Raw genomic sequence first — 16,869 nt, forward strand, 5'->3', positions numbered from 1 at the left:
TCTCAAAGCGCCCCCTCGGAGTTCCGCCCGGTCACCTCCACGCGGCCGAGCTGCAAGCGACCCTGGCAGCTTAAGAACCCAGGGGTGAGGGGCTCATCGATCCTCCCTCCCAGCCCCTCCTAATCAAGGTTGTGTGCTGTCGGGAGAGCGCCTGGGAGACAAGGATCCCTCAAGATTTGAGCCAGGATGCTGAAAGGGCGACTGCCATCAAGGTGCTGATGGCTGAGGGTGGGGTTGGGGCCGACTTGAGAGAGAACCATTTCTCGACCCCATTCCACAGGTGGGAGCACCCCTAAACATCTCAGGTGCTGCTGAAATTATCTCTTGCGAGTTAGTGCTTCAGGGAAGGGTAATGCCACTGTCTCCCTTGCCATCCCTTGGTCTACATACTTAAGATGTCCAGAGGTTTGGGAAGATCTGGAGAATCATCTTGCGTGGCAACTTGAGGCACCCAAGGAGAAAATTATATAAAGAGTGAAGCACCAGTAAACCAGGCTGCATTAGTAAAGTGAAGATGTGAGGCAAGGAGCCATTAGAAAATATTTTCTTCCTAAAACTAAACCAAGCAGAATTACAGTGTAGGGGTTAAGAGGGGGAACTTTAAAGTCAAATGATCAGGGTTGGATTCCCAGCTTTAGTACTTACTGGCTGTGTGACTTTGGGTAAGTGACTTAACTGCTCTGGGCCTATTTGTCACATGGCACTTCTTCATGGGTTATTATATGTAAAGTGTTTAGGAACCACTCTATAACTTCGCTATTATCATTATTATAAGGGGGCTAGAACAAGAAGGGTGAGATAATCTAATTATCTCCATTTTCTAATTGAGCAAAGAAGGCCCTGTGTAGGCAAAGTTAAGCACTGGAGCTCACAGGGTGGAGGGCTGGTTTAGGGGCCCAGCAGCGTTTCGATGAGGTCCTTCTGGTACTAATAACACTTCTCCGGCAAGTAGGGAAGCACTGTTTTGTTTTCAGGGACTTTCTGTTACCACAGCTTCTCAGAGATTTTCTTCCTTATTTTCTCTTTCCATAGCCTTTCTAGTTCTGTTTTGCTTCCCCTCCCCCACCACTGTTTTGTTTTTATTTTTTTTCTCCTTTCCCTTTCCACCCCACCTTTTCCGGGTGTCACATTCATCACCACTATCCCCAATGTCCCCCATTTCCCCCCTACACTTGAGCTTGCCACATGAAAGAAAATAAGACCAGGTGACCACGTAAGTCCAGGTTCAGACAGTAGGTGCGTGGGGACATTTGTTCAGGGGGCATCACCAGAGGTTGTGTACACCCATTTATGAAGCCAAAGGGAGGGGTCTTCATGCTATCTATCTGCCTGAGGCCTTGAATTGCTGCAAGTCAGGGTCCATCCAAAATCTTTCTGATCCTTTGCTGGTCCCTAGGCCACAGAAAGAAAATAAAATTGATAGGTGTTAACCAGTAGGCATTCAAAAGAAGATAAAGGAAAAAGGAGGGTGGGGGTGGGGGAATGCAGCATAACCTAGTTGCAGTGTGCTTGATTTCTTTTAAGCAAATCATTTTCATTCTATAAAACTTTTGCACACCGTTGTGTTTTTTGTGCTGTTTTTTTTAAGACACCAGTCCTTGAGGTTAATATGCTATTCTGATTGTTTCCATTTTCTTCCACTCAATATTTTCCCGAGTACTAAGAATCATGGGCAAACGTCTTAAATGACTTTTTTCCCTGCTTGGATCTGCATTTTTGAGGGTTTTCTAGAACTCCCGATCTTCTTGATATTCTTATGCTTCCTACTGGCACATAGCAGGTGTTCAGTAAATATGTGTGGAATGAGTGGAAGAGCCAATAGCATCCAGATCTTTTAAGGCTCTTCTTAACCTGCATTCAGCAATTATCCAGAGTGTTCCAATTCTCTTTCACCTGGAATATTTAATGAGGAGCCGAATGTTGCATTCACCTGTGTTCTGTAGAGAGCTGCCTGGATTTTCCACTTGACTGCTGTGGACTGGCCAGCCATGGGAGAGACCCTGGGCAGCTGGGTCTCACCTCTAACTGACCTTGCCTACCCAGCCCCAACCCCAAAGATGCTGGGACTGTATCCTAGTGGGTTACCTTGGCAACCTCGCAATGTCATCTGTTAGAATGTCCTAGGGCGGCAGCTTTTAATTCTATCACAGCGGTCTCATCGGGGGTCATGTAATAGTGCTGTTTTTCCTCTGCTCACACTTCCTCCCCCTGTGATTTAACACTAAGTACTCGGGGAGGAGCTGAACACGGGAAAAACCAAGCTATTACTGCATGACAGGCCACAGATGGCCCCAGAACTGGGGTCCCGAGTGTTCACAGTCAATAAGATGCAGGTCCCAAGCTAATGGGGAAGCTGGATCTCCTCACACCCCCTGTGGAAAGAAGAGTTAAGCCAGCCTAGGCAAGTGTAAGAAGCTGCCGTGGCCAGACTGCACAATTCTTGTAAAAGCTCAGTTAAAGGAGCCCCCCGCTGGAGTAATTCTTTCTTGGCCTCAGCAGCACCACCCCACTCTGGAGATGATTGAGGCCATGGGTACCAGCAGCCGGAGCAATTTCACTGCATCCTAACTACGCTGAGGCTTGGAGGGAAGGAGAATCCCAGCTAACCTCTTCTGCTCACCTTCTTCCCACCAGACCCCATCCCCACAATTTCACTTCACTTAGGTCCACCCTGTTCCTAAATTAGCCCAAATTAATTCAATTCCCCCTCTCTGCAGAGAGTAATCACAACTCATAGCAGAAATGGATCAAACAAAAGCTTTGGAACCTGAAGAGCTATTGTCCTAATTGTTTATTTACAGGACCACGAAACCCAGACCTTATACTCGCCAGCTGAACAGCAGAGTTTCAGGGCTGGTGGGAGACAGAACTAGACTTATCTATGACCTGGAGGTGCAATAATTATTCATCTTTATCATCACAGTTAATATTTTAAGTGGGTTTGCAGTCACAGTGAGCTCACAGTTTGGCCAGCTGCTCTGTACTAAACGGTTATAGGAAGCTGGCCCTGCATCAGGTGACAATCGTGCCTGTAAGGAGCCATGGTGGCAGAGGCCTGAGCTCTGTGCCCCAAGCCAGTGGTTTTGGAGGAGCACCCTGCCCTTTGTTCACGGTGACAGGCACAGCCTGCACAGGCGTGCCCCTAGGAAGATCATGGCACCCTTGGCCACGTTAAAGCAGAGTACACTTGTGCCAAAACGTGCTTTTGACTCCCCAGTACAGTGGAGACGTGAATTAGGGTGGGGGCGGGGAGCTGGTTAGGGCATTTTTTGCATATGCATTGATCAGCCAAGGCTAGGGACTTTTGTCCAAAGTATAGTCAAAACAATACTTTGAAAATGCCACCCACAGACATCACCAATTTGAGGCAATGTTGGATGATAGCCAAATGTTCCATTCACTCCCATACAAAAAAAAAAAAAAAACCAACCACCCACATTTATTGTTATTCTGCTCCTGAATCCACTCATTTTACCTCTGAATTCCCAGTCTGAGTCAAGCAGTTCAGGGGAGCAGGGGCCCTCCTGTGGCTGAGATGAAATTTGTTCTCCGGAGCAAAGAGCCACTGGAGACTGAATTTCAGGAATACTGTGTGCAACACGTTGCTATTTGCAGCTTTGTTTCCCTCACTCAGCCTGAGGAATTGTCTGAATTTACCAAAAGCCATCCACATCCACACTCCTTCACTGGTTATTCCATTCATGGGACACATTTGTTGACTTGCATTTGAGAACTTTATTACCAGAGATAAGGGGGGAAATTGTGTGTGTGTGTGTGTGTGTGTGTGTGTATAAGGAGCCTATACATTCCACAGATGTCAAAATAAGGAGATCTTAAAAATAAATCATCATTAAATGAATGGCAGGATAACATTTTGATATATTAATTAATCTGATTTCCCTTCCACCATCATTCCCCCACCCTCACTGTATTTCTTGCTACACTGTACAACTTGTATTTCTTGTTCCTGTACAACTCTCTTCCCATCAATTTGGACAGCCGGAAGCATTGTCAAAAGGAGAGTTATCGTAACTCCACCAGAAAAAAGTCAAATTCTTGGCTTTTGAGTTTCGGAAGTCAATGTCCAGGCATTGAAATGAAAATACATGGAAAACCAGGAAATCAGGCAGAACCAGTGTCCCGCAGCATATCTCCTTTCCTTTTGCTACCCACCAACCATCCTGTACACACATACCTTCAAAGAATCAATAAAAGCTTCAGGACTGGAGAAAAGCAAGGAAGGAAAGGCACAGGGAATATGTTGATGGCAGCAACTGGTAGGACACAGTGACTGACCAGAGTCAGAATTCAGAAACCCACCACCCTCCACTCAAGTGAAAATCATCCATCCATAGCATCTGGGAACCCTGTGGACAGCTGTTCAGCTCTTGGGATTTGTGCAAGAAGAGCATTATAGACCTTCAGTAGAGGAAGGAAACATGCTGTTCATCCTTCCCATTGATGCTGGACAACGAACTCCCATCAACAGCAGCCAGAGCACAACCCGTGGATCATCCAGAGAGGCTAACTCCTATTCCATGAGTTCAACCCTCATTTAATAGCCTAGAGTGCTGGTAAGCTCTTGAGATGGACAGCAGGGCCCTGGACCCTGAGAAGATCTAATGGTATGAAAAGATGCTCCCACCTACTTCCCATCACACCTGTATGTAGAAGAACCCAAAGGGACCAGTTCAGTATCCCCCTTACAAGGTAGCACTGTGGTGATCATCAATGCTATTCCTCGAATATTCCTAGTCCTCCCCTTCTGGCCCCACAGTAACGGCTGTTCCTGGCTCCTGTAGTTGGGAGGGGCTGTAATTAGTTCTGGCTAATGAATTGTGAGCAGAAGCAAAATGCATCACTTCCTTAACAATTAATCAACTGTGAGGACAAGACCATTCAGGGCTTTCTCTTCCTTCTAGCAAGGCCACTGGCAACCTTCCATATGATGGCTGCTCGTCTGTCTAGATCCCTGAGTGATTGTGAGAAGCCGAGCCCCCATCTGACCTGTACTCTTTACATAACATGAACAAGAAATGACTTGTTTTTAAGCCATTGAAATTACAAGTTGTCTGTTTCTGCAGCATAACCCAGCCTATACTGACTGATACACCTGACTAGAATCCATTGAATGTTCTTAAAGGCATTATGAGCATACCTAGATGCTGGAAGGCCAAAGGAGAAGATTCAATTAGAGAAACATTTCCCACATTAACCTGGAATCATAATAATTCCCAAGGTTTCCAGTTAGAGAAGCCCATTATCAAAAAAACTATAAAGAGCTGTTATTTACTCATTCATTTAAGGAGTATTTATTTAGGATCTATTCTGTGTCCTCACTGTGTGCTAGGAATAGGGGATACAGCAGGGAATAAACAGACACTCTTCCCAACCGCAAAAAGCTTTCAGACTACTAGCACTTGGCAGTTATTTACTGCATGAAAATGAAACTATAGCCTAGAGGAATTGAGAGACTTGCCCAAGGTGATATCTTTAATAAATGGTAAACCGGGACTTCACTTGAACTTTATGAGTCTAAATTTTGTGCTTTCTTCACTCTTCTAAGCCACCTAAAAATAAGAGAATCAGTATAACTTTGAGTTTGCTCCAAGGAGTAGGAGGAATTTAACTCCAGGCTACCTTATGTCTCCTTCCTTAATGTTTGCTGATACCTGAAACCTCTTTAATAAGCAAAACTTTTCATTCCATAATTAGTACCTAAAACAGGGTCTGACAAATAACAGGCACTCTCTAAATGTTTGTTGAATGAATAAAACATGCATAAATAAATAAATGAATAAGTGGGCTTACATAATTGTAACTGTTGATTGAAATATCAGATGCACTCTATCTCACTCATGCTAAACCAGAAGCCAGCAATCACTCAAGACAGGCGTTATGCTTGATCTTGAGGAATATTTTTATTGAAATATTAATTGATGGTCTTTACAATCCCAATGTTTCCTATTATTTTCTGTTATCTCTCTCCTTTTCTTCAATTTGAGAACCGGCTAAACTATATGGTATCCATATCTCAAGGCATGGTTGTTTCAGCAGAAAAGTCTTTAAGGTCTCAAATGCTTGGATGTTTGAGTTTCAAATGTCCAAGGGACTCAGAATTTAGAAGAAAAAAATCTTAAAGTGCCAGAAAAATGTTTCCCAACCTCTTGGAGAGCATAACACATCCCCAGACTGCAGGGAGGGAGAAAGGAGCATGAAGGGAAGCAGGAGGGGGTGGACACTGTAAACCCCTGAGGCAAGATGAGCCAATATCCGGCCCCTACCATTTATTCAAAAGGAAGGACAGCAAATGCCACTCTGGCATAGCAGAGTAAAGTATATCGAACCAACTGTCCTACAGATGAACTCTGGACAAAATCTAAAACCCAACTCTGAAGGCAGTGGTGGACAACTACAAATAGGCAGGTACTAGGAGGGAGGCAACACTTGGAAACATCAAGGGGTGGATTTTGCATTTTTTTTTACAGCTGCTTTCACCTAAGGGCAGACCTCAGAGAGTGCCCCATAGGGAAGCCAACACTTGGGCAGAAACCCACAATCTTCCCAACAGAGGAATCAGGAGGCAGAGTTCCTAGTGACCACAGCAACTGAACAGATGGGCCGGAGGGAGTCTCCGGTTCCCTGGCCCCTGACACACAGTGGAAGAGATAGAATCAATCCTGGGCACTGGGTGGGCAGGGGCGGGGGGTGGGGTGGGGAGGCACAGAAGTGACAAAGGGCTGCAAACAGTCCCACAAAGATTTCTGTAGTCAGTGAAGGCGCTAAAGCAGCACAATGCTCTCATGTCCTGCGAGGAGCAAGGGAGTCAGCTGAGAGACAGAGCCTTGTGACAGACCCCAGGGATAGCACAGCAGAGAGCGGTATCAGACGACAGGCAGCCTGAGGATGCAAAGATGTCCTGTGGATGCTGTCCTGAATGTTGATGACGCAGACCAGGCACACTCAATTGTGCTCATGCCTTGGTGTGATGTGAGCCCTGCAGAACTCATGCATAACTCCAGGGGAGCTGAGACCCATTCTGAAATGGCCTGGGAATAAGCCTCTACTGCCTCTTTCAGCCTCTGAAATGTTACAGAAACATAAGGTATGCTTTCTTCTAGGACATCTGAATCTCTACTGTGAGATAAATGTGTGTGTTTGAGATGAGGGACAAGATTAGACAATGAAGGTTGACACTTATGATTAGCAGACAAGCAGAAGGACCTCTTCCCACCCCCGCCATGCTGTATAGATGGAAACTACTTAGAGTTATTTCCCCCTTAACTGTTAGCACGTAGTTCAGGTTCTAAGGTGTGAGAACAGCTTCTCAAGATATCTGCTTCCCACCACTACTCCCCCATCCACCCCACCTACCCACCAAATATAACTTTCTATAAAGGGACTTCCTTCCAAGAGGTGGTGTTAACTGAGATATAACTGCAGTGCCTTATATGGTAGCCATTGATTCCTCTATTTCCCCAACCACATGAGGGTTCTGATTTAGTCACTTCTCCATTTCCCAGAATGAGAAATATCAATATGAAATAACATGATGAGTGAACAAATGAACAAAGAACTGAATGAATGGACGAAGAAGTTAATACCATTCATACCAGGAGCTGATGCTTATATATTGAAATAACAATGTTTCTAGTAAAGCCTGCTCTTTCCCTCCTCAAGACTCATTTTGCTCTCCCCACCCCTTTCTGAGTTGCATATAGAGGGTTTAAATGTCAGTGGCTGCAAGCCCACTTTCCTCCCTCCCATTGTCAGTGGTCTTTCTCTCAGCTGAAATGGGAGTTTTGGAATAGAGCTCTCTGTCAATCACCACTGAGCCCTTTTCCCTCAGCCCTGGAGTTTCCAGGCTCAAGTACCGAGAGTTGGGCTGGCAGCCTTGGCAGTCAGGGTAAAGAGCACGAGAGACTTTTTAACAGGCCTAAAATCCGGGTTTTGGCAGCCAGCCTTGGCTGAGAAACAGCTGGATGGCAATAGGCCAGGCTCAAACATCTGCCTTCTTCTCCAGGAATTAGTATCAAGCATCTTTGCTAATGCTATTATTAAGGAATTATCTATATTTTACAAGTGTTATCACTCCTTGAAAAGATGGCTAATTAAATCATGCAGGACAAGACCTTCATGGTCAAGATATAATAAGGCAAGTCCTTGTTTTCATCTCTCCTTTTCTCTCAGGGTTATTACACTGACTCTTAAGGAGAGAACCCCGATTTTAAAAGCCACCTCTTCCCTGTATTCTCTCTAACCCCAGTTTGAGGCTCTAAGCAAAAGCCTATTAGTAAATATCAATTTAAACAATTAAGAGTGTGCCAGTCAGGGTTCTTATTGCATACCAGAGAGATGGGCCCTGGTCACCTTAACCTGTAAAGAAAATTATAAAAAGGCTTTTGGCCAGCTAACAGAATTGATGGGAAGGCTGAGAAAACAGATCTGAGCAGTGTGGACATTCTCCCATCAAAAGGTAGAGTCTAATTCTCCTCTCCTTCATCTGGGTGGTTTGTGACACACTTGTAACCAGTAGAATGTAGCATAAATAAAGCTGTGTGACTTCTGTGGCTAGTAGGTAATGTACTTTTCACCTAGATGGCTAGAATTCACTGATGAGATATTAAGCTACCATGTAAGTAGTCTAAGTGCTTAGAGCTCACCATGTTTTTGAGGAAGCCCAAACTAGACCACACAGAGACCACGTGGAGAGGACTCAAGACTATATGAAGAGAGAGAACTGCCAAGCCAGCTCTTGGCTGATCCAGCCCCTCAGTGACTTAAACTTCGTCAAAGACCTAGCCCAGAGCCACCCAGCCAAGCCTTGCCCAAATCCTGACCCACAAAAATTATAAGAAATAACAAAATGACTGGTGTTGCTTCAAGCCAGTATGTTTTATGGTCACTGGTTATGCAGTGTGTTAGTCTCTTCTTGTGTTGCTATAAAAGAAGTACCTGAGGCTGGGTACTTTATAAAGAGAAGAGGTTTATTTTGGCTCATGGTTCTGAAGGCTGTACAGGAAGCATGGCACTGGCATCTGCTTCTGGTGAGGGCCTCAGGAAGTTTTCAATCATGGCGGAAGGTGAAGGGGGAGCAGGCCTGTCACATGGTGAGAGTGGGAGTGAGAGAGAGGAAGTGACAGCCTCCTTTAAACAACCAGGTCTCATGTGGCCTCACAGAGTGAGAACTCACTCATCATCATGAGGAGAGCACCAAGTCATTCATGAGAGATCAGCCCTTGTAACCCAAACACCTCCTTCTAGGCCCACCTCCAACACTGGAGGTCACATTTCAACATGAGATTTGGAGAAAACAAAACATCCAAGCTATATCATGCAGCAATAGGCAAGCAGAAAAGAACAGTCAGAAACAAAGGAATGTAAGAACAGGATCAAAAACAGTTTCTTCACACAGAACCTTCTCATGAGCTTGATTCCCTCCACCCTGCCCAGACTTCATACTGCTCAGTCACTGGTTCTACAGAAATATAAGAAAAAACAGTGAATTTTCAGAGTGACATACAGATTGTTTTCTTAAGTGTAAAGTTAGTAATCTAAAGCAAAAACCTCCAGAAATCTCCCTGCCCCTCTTTCCTGCCATTCCTATTTGTCCCCGCTATGAAACAAAACTTAGTCAAAGATATCAGGTGCTGTTTTTTTGGGTAAGCACCTATTTTGTGACTATATCTTTTTTTTTTTTTAAAGGGGGCCATAGTTTTTTGATGCTCATTTTTGGTTTTAAAAATATTGGTTGAAATATTTAAGAAAATGACTCTAAGCCTTATAAGACACAAACACACACACATACAAACATGCATTCACTTTACGGGATGTATATTAAGACTCATCAACCCTCAGATCATTTGGAGAGAGAGCCCTGTGGCCCACAAAGGGACAATAACAAAAGTATTCCTGCTACTTGTTGAGAACCACTAGTTACCTCAGCTTTGAGTTCCTATTTTTGGGTCTCATTATGACACTTAGAAGAAACCTTCATTAGCATTTTTACTTAAACAAAACCAAGGCACAATTAGCAGCTGCTTCAGGATTTTCAAACCCTGACATCTGGGAATTTCCCAGAAAGTGTTATGAATATTACAAGTAAAATCTGTTCAGGAGGGGAAAAATACAGCCTCTGACTCATTTGCCTGACCACACAGCAAGTAGAGTGCCATATATTCCTGGCACATAAGCCCTCTTGGGTATAGGTGCAATGACAATGATAACCCACAAGTGCCCATGTTGTCCCATTTCCTGATGGTGGAAAACTGGAAAGCCACACTTTCCCACATGTGTTCATCAACAGGACCATCAACAGCTGTTGCCAAGACTTGGCTTTCTGAGCTGCCAAATAGGACCAGGGAAAATCAGGTCAAACACATATATTTCATAAAGGCTGAGGATTAGTGTCTCATGTCGTGTTCCAGATTTTTATCACTGAACAGTGAATCATGCCTAAATGTATTGACTTAAAATAATAACCATTTAAGAAGTTTCTGGGTTTCTGTGCATCAGGGATTCAGGAAGGGCTAGCTGGGTGGTTGTGGCTCAAGGTCTCTCATGTGGCTATAGTCAGATGGCTGGAGCGGGACCTTGAAGCTGGAGCAGCTGGCTGGGCATCATCTTCTCTCTCTCTTCTCTCTCTCTTCTCTCTCCTTTCTCCTCTCTCCTCCTCTCTCCTCTCCTTCTCTCCCCTCTCCCCTCTCCCCAACCCCTCTCCCCTCTGTCTCTTTCTCTTCCCAGGTAGTCTCTACATGGACTAATTCAAGCACTCACTCACACAGAAGCTGAAGGCTCCATAGCAGATATTTCCATGAACAAGGCAGAAGCTCCACCGCCTATTATGACCTGGCTTCAGAGTCACAGAGCATCACATTCATCATACTCTGTTGGTCAAAACAGTCACAAACCCACCCAGATTCTAGGAAAGGGAACATAGACACCTCTGCCCTAATGAGAGGACTCACCCTGTAAGAGGGGCATGTGGAATGGGAGGTATTATGGTTGCCATCTTTAGAAATTACAATTTGCCACAGGTTGGGTTCCCTAGAAGCAGAGGTTGAAACAGGGGTTCTTTTGTGAGTTAAGGAAGAGGGAGAAGCTAAGCGAGGATGTAGCTTCAGGTGAAGTCCAGCTTCAACCTGATCTTGTAGGCAGCACCGGATCTCACATTGTCCGCAGCATTTGTCCCTCCTTGAGGCAAAAAAGTAGGGCTTTTGTACACACATATCAGTCAACCTTAGCTTAGGGAAGCCCCAGGGGAAGGGTTGTAACTCCCAGGTATCTCGTAGACAGGCAACTCCTCTTGCTTAAAGGCATTTCCCAGACAAGGCTTGTTCTGTGAGCCTTTAATAGCAGTTAATAAAAAGATCGCCAGAGATCTGATTGGGACTGCAACAGCCTCAGCTACATTAAGATAAGGGGGCACATTCAAGGCCTGTTTTATAGAGACTAGCAGGTAAGGACCTGAGTTTCAAGGTGAGTCCAGGGAATTAGTCCTTAGGATGGGAGATGGTGAAGGATTGAGCAGAAGGTGTGTGCATCTAAGGTGTCTAATCCAAACAGGATTTGGGGACCCAGTTACAAGACACTTGGGGTTTAGGGCAGGAAGTCTACTTATTGCCACGAGCAAAAAAGGAAATATATTGGTTCATGAAATGAGAAAGTCAATGGACAGTGCTGACCCAGATTGGATCCAGGGCTCAAAGAGCATCTCCAAGGTCTAGCACTTTCTCTTTCTCTCTCTAACAGCTCTTCTTCTATTAGTTCTTTTTGTGGACTTTATTCTTAGGAGGTATGTCCCTTTTTGGTGGAAAGATGACTGCCAATAATGCCAGGCTTATATTCTCTCCTTCGCATACCCATGAGAAAAGGGCTTTCCTTTCCTAATCAAGCTTACAAAAGTTCCATCATTGAGTGTCATAGGCCTGATTAGCCTGACTTGATCATATGGCCATCTCTGAACCAATCACTGTGGCTAAGGTGATGTGATGCTCTGATGGGCCAGGCCTGGTTCACATGCCCACCTTTGGAGTAAGGAGGGAGTTAATTTCACTGGAACCCCAAGGATTAAGGTGGACACCAACTGTAGCTGGCCTTTCTGTTTTGTCAATCAGCTCACTCCAAAAGTGGAAAGGAGAAGCAATGTCACAGGAAAATCGGAAAGTGATTACTAGAAGTGGGATAAGACCAGACAGGAAAAATACCCCAAACAAAGGAAAGACGACGTGAGGAATTCAGTCACTGGTGAACTAGAACAGCAAGGTTAAAATGATCATGGTAGGCACAGTGACTCCATTCAGAGCTCAACATCCCTGAATCTACATTGCATCAGATTCCTCTGCCCAAGGACAATCTTGATTCCAGAATTTAGAGTAAGAGTCATGCAGCTGAAGACTCAATCACCCAGGAGAGGCAGCTGGCTCCAGCTTTGGGGCTGGAGGATTTGAAAGCAGGATAAAAAGTCATCACAATTTTGTTCTCCATTAGGCCAGAGGGCTTTAGTGACCACAGAAGTTTTAAAAACTCTATGTATAGATTTTGTTTGATATAATCTTAAATGAAGATTAGAGGTTTGAAAAATAAAATCTATGAAAAGAGTCAAAGAAATTGGTGCTAATCAACCAGGAAAAACAAACTGAAACACACACATAGACACACACACAACAGAGATGGAAAAGTATTTTAATTAAGTCATCTTCCCTATTAAAAAAAAAAAAAAGATGGTAACTAGCCATTCCTGAGCTCTACTGAGGATGAAACAAAAAGCAAATGGGCTTAATTGAAACATTGGAGAATTAAACATGAGAAGGAATTCTTTGTTCAACATTGGCCTAAATTTTAAGCTCTATTTAATTGTAAGCTTCCTCTGGGTAAAAGAATTGTGTCTTCTTCATCTTCCCCAACGTTTGAAATGATGGATAACTGAAAACTCTGATAATAACACAGAGAGAGATAGAGAACTGTATCAGCTTCTATAACTTTTGAGATTTTATTTCTGAGTACAAATGAATCTGATTTATCCATTGTATCATTTAGGAATATTTTGGCTGCCAGTACAAGATAACCTGATCTTAGTGGTTTAAACAAATACAGAAGTTTTTTTTACATACCGAAAGTCTGAAGACAACAGCTGTTGGCCCTGGTTTGCAGCTCAAGATGCTATGGGCCTTTCCCTAATGGTTGCAAGATGGCTGCTGCAACACCAAGTATCACAATGATCTTTCATTGGAGAGAAGGAGGAGGGAAGAGACAACATGGATATCATGGAAGGATATGCTTGCCCGAAAACCACAGAGTAAACAAGCACTTACGTTTCATTTGTCAGAATTATCTAGCTTGGTCACTTCCAGCTGAAAGGTAGCTGTGTGAAAGGGGTTGTGTTATTTTTTGCAAATACACACCTGTGAACAAGGCGTGGACATGAAAATATTTGCCCTAGTCAGTGGTCTCATTTCTGGAATTTAGGCAGACCACTTGTTTCTCTCAATCTCCGCTTTCCTAGTTAATTTTTACCATTTACAATTGGCTCTACATTTTGGTTTGGGGAGTGCTTTTCCCAAGCTTAATTGTGACATTCTGGGACATTATTGATACTAAGAGATAGATATCCTGGCCATAGGTGTGGGCACATGATCTAGACCCAGCTATTCCTAATAATCCAATCACCTGGTCCTAGTGTTTAGTCTACAGATAGTCAGGTGGCCCTACCAGAAACAATCAGGTTTCTTCCCCAGAATTTTTTATTTAGAGATAGAGAAAAAGAGGTAGTATTATTTTTGGTGATACAGCTGGAAATGGGCTATTGGCAAACATCTTCCCCACTATGTGGAGAAAGCGTATCTTTAGAAGGAGAAAATGTGGCCACAACAACGCAGAGATTTGTAGAGTTTAGAGGAGCCCATGACAGCAAGAGGGAGAGAATGAACTACAGTCTTGACAATCTCACTTAAGGTTCTGAATCCAATTGTGAACGGACTTCCACTTACGTGAGCCATACATTTCCCCTTCTTTCTCAAACTGGTATCATTGGATTTCTATCTACTGCACATAAGAGTCTTGGTTAATTAAGAAATTGGACAAACACCCAATAATGTAAAGGCCATTTGTTTGGAATTAAGGAAATGATTTGCCAAGGGAAACCAGGGAAAAGCTTCATGTATCTGTGTTAAGCTAATAAGATTTTTCAAGCACTTAGAAATTTCATGGTATGCAAATGCTGTTGTCAATTACATTTCTGTAACTGTTTTCTGTTTTTAGAAACCATATAAGAATCACTAACATGAGCTGCCTATCCTGGAGGCCCCTCTGCTGTCATTATTTTATGTGCTGGAAAACGCTGCGATGGGAAGACAGCCCGGTCAGATGGGGATGGCCTGGAATAGGGGCCAGGTATCTGTGTCATGGTCTAATACAAGTCTCTTGGCCTCTCTGGGCTTCAGTTTATTCACCTGTTCAACCAAAGGCATGAACCAAAAGCCTTCTCAGGTCCCTTTCACCTCTACTGCTCTATGTCAGTGTGATCGCTTAAATCAACTCCCTGATTTTACCTATAAGGCCCGGGGCTCCCGTGGTCACAGAACCAGGACACAGTTTAGAACCTAGACCTCCTGACTCAGATTGTCCTCTAGGGCAGACCAACTTCCTTGCCAATTATAGAAGAGGAGCAGGGTTCTATTACGCTGTTAGCACTTACTTTCTTTGATTCCAGAGCATCCTATTTCACTCCGTTTTTCCAAGAATGAAGAATGACAGCCAGGTCCCAAACCCAGTCCCCAGTGTCCCACTTAACTTCCCTCTCTTCATGATTCAGGAGTTAGGCCTGTGACTGGCTGCAGTCTTGCACATGCATGCACTTGTCACAGAAGGGCCAGAAGAGAGAGTGTAAATGCATCCTGGAGGTCTACTGGGGCATAATGGAAAAAAGCCATTTGGTGTTCACATGCCATGGCAGTGGACCTCTGAGTGTATCATCATCTGAGTGGGAGGTGTGCAGCCACCAAGAGGCTTGGCCAGACACCAAAGAGGTGTCCTGCCACCTCCCTATCACCACTGTCACACCAACAAGAGCAGCGTAGTGAGAAATCCACTGAGCCTGGATGTCTCACCACGGTCATGTCTAGGGAAAGAGTCATAGGTGCTCCCAGGCGGTTAAACATAAAAGGGAGGCATTTAGTTCTCACATGTGTTTGAAAAATTATTTGTTCGCTAGATTTGATAATGCAGAGAGAGACTTTGCTACTCGAAATTCCTTGTGTGTCTCCAGGCAGACTGTGATGTACTAAGGAGATTTCCTTCTATGAGAATCACTCACTCAGGGTTATCCTGCAATTGCATGAGGAAATCCCTTTTAAAAGGCATACTTCAGCTGACAAATGCATCCTGAAGAAATGCTGAACTAGATTATCCCACTAGATCAGAGCTTTCCAAACATTTTTGAACATGACCCACAGTCAGAAACACGTTTCACCCTATGGCCTGATACAAACACATCTATATGTAAAAAACTGACACAAAGCACTCAGGACACAAAACCAACTCCTACTTTGTGTAATATATCCTGACAGTTGCACTCTGTTCTGCCCTCTTCTGTTTGATTCTGTTTCCATTTTTTTATGTTTCATTTTTTAGAGACAGGTCTTGCTCTGTCACCAGGCTGAAGTGCAGTAATCATAGCTCACTGCAGCCTCTGAACTCCCAGCCTGAAGCATCCTCCCACCTCAGTCTCCCGACTATCTGGGACTACAGGGGTGCACCAACATAACTAGCTAATTCTTATTTTATTTTATTATTTTTTGTAGAGACAGAGCTTTGCTCTGTTGCCCACACTCATCTCAAACTTCTGGCTTTAAGCTATCCTCCCACTTTGGCTTCCCACAGTGCTAGGATTACAGGGATGAGCCACCATGCCCGGTCTGTTTCCATTTTTTAAAATAGTGGCTGGGACTTTGCTTCCTCTGTGTGAAAGGCTGCTTACCTGTCCTGGGGAAGGATAGGAACAAATTACATGAAGCACACTGACCATTCCTTCACCCTTCAGGCAGCTAACTATGGAGGCAAGACACTGAAGTAATGAAAATACAAACAGCAACATACATCAGCCACCTAGAAGGTGTCGCTGGACAATCAGGATGTCACTTTGGGCCAAGCCAGTGCTGGCTCGTTCATTCATTCATTTCCTCTATGTGAATTGGAGCCCTTGAGAAGTAGATGCCAAGGTGGGTCCAACTTTCAAGGATTTTCTTAGGAGAAATGCCCATGCCAGAGAAAACAGGGCAGGAGCTAGGCAAGGCTTGGAGTGTACCAGAGTCAAATGGTAATGCAAGTCCGCCCAAGTAGAGAGGGAAGGGAGACTAGACTGCTGCATGCCCTAGACTGCTGTGTCACCTAAAGAAGGTTTGGCAAGGCCGTTACGGAGCCCTTGAGCCAAAGTTGCCATCCAAGAAGTCCCATGTCTCCCAGAAACAGGACTGCCTCAGTATCCCTGCTGTGCTGGGTCATTGGTTGGGAGCAGCAGCACCAGGCAGGCTCCATGCCAGTGTGGAGCTAGGCCGCTCAGCACAGCAGCAGGGCCCTTGACCACCTGTGCTCCCTGTGCTAGGCATGCTGCTGGGTGCGTGCTCATGGCAGCCACACCCTCATCCTTCTCTTCTTCCCTCTCTTGCTCCTTCCTTCAATTAACACTAAATGAGTCTCCAGCCTAAGCCAGCTGTTGGAGCACAGAATGGAGAGATAGTGGTGAGCCAAACCCACCCCCTGCCTCCAGGAATCTGCAGCCTTGTGGGGACACAAATGTGAAGGAAAAAATTCCACCAGAGGATGAAGAGTGGTCAGTGTGAGAGGCCCAAGTGAAGGGCCTCTCGACAGTGT

The 16,869-nt window shown here is 44.5% G+C and overlaps 1 long non-coding RNA gene across 1 annotated transcript; it reads left to right on the forward strand.

The window, feature by feature from the left end:
- Window positions 1-10,764: 10,764 nt before the first annotated feature.
- LOC129491346 (uncharacterized) lies at window positions 10,765-16,063 on the forward strand. The gene is made up of 3 exons (XR_010114121.1): window positions 10,765-11,458; window positions 14,260-14,391; window positions 15,631-16,063. It is a non-coding gene; the product is annotated as an uncharacterized lncRNA (long non-coding RNA).
- The last annotated feature ends 806 nt before the right edge of the window (window positions 16,064-16,869 follow it).

This window comes from Symphalangus syndactylus, chromosome 10 (genome assembly GCF_028878055.3).
Source record: "Symphalangus syndactylus isolate Jambi chromosome 10, NHGRI_mSymSyn1-v2.1_pri, whole genome shotgun sequence".
Lineage (NCBI taxonomy): Eukaryota > Metazoa > Chordata > Mammalia > Primates > Hylobatidae > Symphalangus > Symphalangus syndactylus.